Below are 2,913 nucleotides of genomic sequence, written 5' to 3'. Positions count from 1 at the left end.
ATAAAAGAACTGCACCAGGACCCAATAAAGGGGTCCGTAACAATATATATATAATATATATATAATATATATATATATATATATATATATATATAATATTATATATAGTATACTATATATATAATGGATATATATATATATATAGTATGATATATATATCTATATATATATAATATAGTATATATATATATAATATATAATATATATATATATATATATAATATATATATATATATATATATATATATATATATATATATATATATATATATATATATTGATACATATATACATAACATATATACATACATATATACATATATGATATATATATATATATATATATATATATATATATATAGTATATATATATATATATATATATATATATATATATATATATATGATATATATATATATATATATATATATATATACACTTAACTTTACAAGAAGAAACTTAAAAATTAAAATTTCTTTTTTTTTCATCTTTCTTTTTATTTTTACATTTTTTTTTTTTTACTTTTTTATACTTTACGTTATTTTACAAAATTTCAATTTCTTCACCACCGAATGGATGCCAGTCCATTTACAGAATTTATCCAACACCCCCGAGAAGCCTTGAAGTCTGGGGTTGCCATCGATGTCCCTTCTCCGTCGTCTTTCGGCCTGGGCAACAAATCGCCGAAAATAGCGCTGGCCTTTTGGCAGATTGCTGTCTCGGTATCACATAGCCAGCGATTTTTTGTCCTCAATCCAATAGAAGAAGTAGCCTCTCCATCTCATCATGCAGGTGGCTCCTCTGTGTGGACAAAATAGTCACACTCTTTGGAAGGTGTAGCTGCTTTTTGGGATGGCTTTCCTTCCGCTTAACGGATGGTGCCTACGTCGATGGATTTCGGCCGTATTCCTTAGCCATCACACTCAAACCGCATGCCAGCTTCATACTTCTGATGATACTCCATTTTTGTCCTCCATAGAAAGCATCCTCTTCTTTCCGTGAACTTCACCAACTTTCTTGGGACCCATGACTATACTGTACATAATTAAAGTTATTAGTAGTATACTAATTAAGTTCTCACAACAACGCGATTAAAGTAGTACAATGAAACTCACTAACACGAAATTTACGTAGTTAACAAACGAAATCGTATATGTGAACAAATGAATTCTGTGTGTACAATAACGCTGGTGCGAAGCAGTGGCCGAAAAAGAACGCTTTCATAGAGCACGATGGGAGAGATGCTAACCAATAGGAGAGCAGGATCTTATGGCGGTGACTAGCATCAGGAACCAAAGGGAGAGTGGGAGGATGGTGGCGAGTCTACTCAGTCGGCGGCACGCAAGTTTTAAAATTGTTCTCGGCGGTCCGGGTGAATCTCGGGACTTTACAGCAACAACCTTTCGTAACCTGAATTATTTTCGTATCTAGAGCCAAAAAAATCTTCATATTTGCTTTCGTAACTTGAATTTTTCATAAGCTGGGACTTTCGTATGTCAAGGTACCACTGTACTCGAATTAAAGTACGTACTGCTCAACAATCATATTCACACTCCGGATCGTATGGACAAGAATAGTCTCACTTATGCACTGAAAAAACAAAAGGTGGAAACCTACGAATATTCTTGTTAGATGTGACCCTGAATGCAATTCCACATGCAAAAATTTGCACAATTGAGGAATTCGATGAAGTTATTAAATAACAAACTGGAAAATATATTTTCTTGATTCTTGAAATAGGCCTGACCATGTAGCTAATGCTAAACGCGCATGTAACTTGGATTTCTTTTTTTTTTTACACCAACCTGTATCTTATTTATATTTCATTTAATCAGATGTTAAACTTCTTTGTGCTTTATCAAAAGAAATCATAATGACTTTAGATATAACGCTATAAAAGTAGAAAGTTAATTTATAAATCACATTCAATGCCTATGCACTCGATTCCTGCTGCCACTCAATGGTGAACACTCGATATCACACCTTGAGAGCCGCAGATGTTTTTACAGGGAATTTTTTCTTTTGTTTTTCTTTGAGGGGGAATTATCTTTATTTTCTTTTAATAAACAGTTATTGAACTAACATTGACCATTACCTGGGGAAATACCTTCTGTGGTTCTACAGTTAATCATTGATACTCTTTATTAGATGAAGAGGATGACAGTAATTGGAATAAAATATACTAACTGGCAACCACACGAGGGTTTCTAAAGAAGTACGATCAATTTTGAAATTTGTCGCTTCACTTCTGGAACTTACTGTACGTATTTTAGGATAGGACATCGTATGAAAGCATATCGAAATTGTATGTTGGTAGTTTAGAACGATGGGAAACATTCCCCAAAACAGAATGCTACGTTGCGTCATGTTCAGCATTTTCGTGATTGCATACAAATACATCGAAATATGATAAAAAAAATTATTAACTGTACTAATTTTTAAATATTCCAGTACAGTACTGTAAAATAATAAGGTATGTAAACACCACAGAATATTTTTTTTCTTAAAAATGTTTGACCCATGGCAAAAAAACATATCATGAAACAGAAGATAGGGGCTTGGGAATATACCTAGGCACAATGCTACTTGACATGCCATTAGCTGATGTTTGGTAAATCAACCAATCCTGAAGCGTCATTCATTTTCTTTGGAGTAACTGAGAAATACATCTCTGTGCAGAAGCTACAAGGAGCCACAGCATCTTCCCGTTCACAGCATGCATTTCTAGAGAGCAGCAGCTGTATACATAATATGATGCTTTTTCACATTTCGTTTGCTGTTATTTTGTTAATCATGCTTTATATTGGCTCCAAAATTATGTGCCCTTTCAAATAAAAGCAGAGTCTAAGTGTCCAAGGAAGTTTATGACATTAGACAAAAAGGTCAAGATAGTATTAGACTTGTTGAAGGAG

Source organism: Macrobrachium nipponense, chromosome 30 (assembly GCF_015104395.2).
Source record: "Macrobrachium nipponense isolate FS-2020 chromosome 30, ASM1510439v2, whole genome shotgun sequence".
In the NCBI taxonomy this organism is placed as follows: domain Eukaryota; kingdom Metazoa; phylum Arthropoda; class Malacostraca; order Decapoda; family Palaemonidae; genus Macrobrachium; species Macrobrachium nipponense.
Note: the sequence above shows the minus strand (reverse complement) of the source record.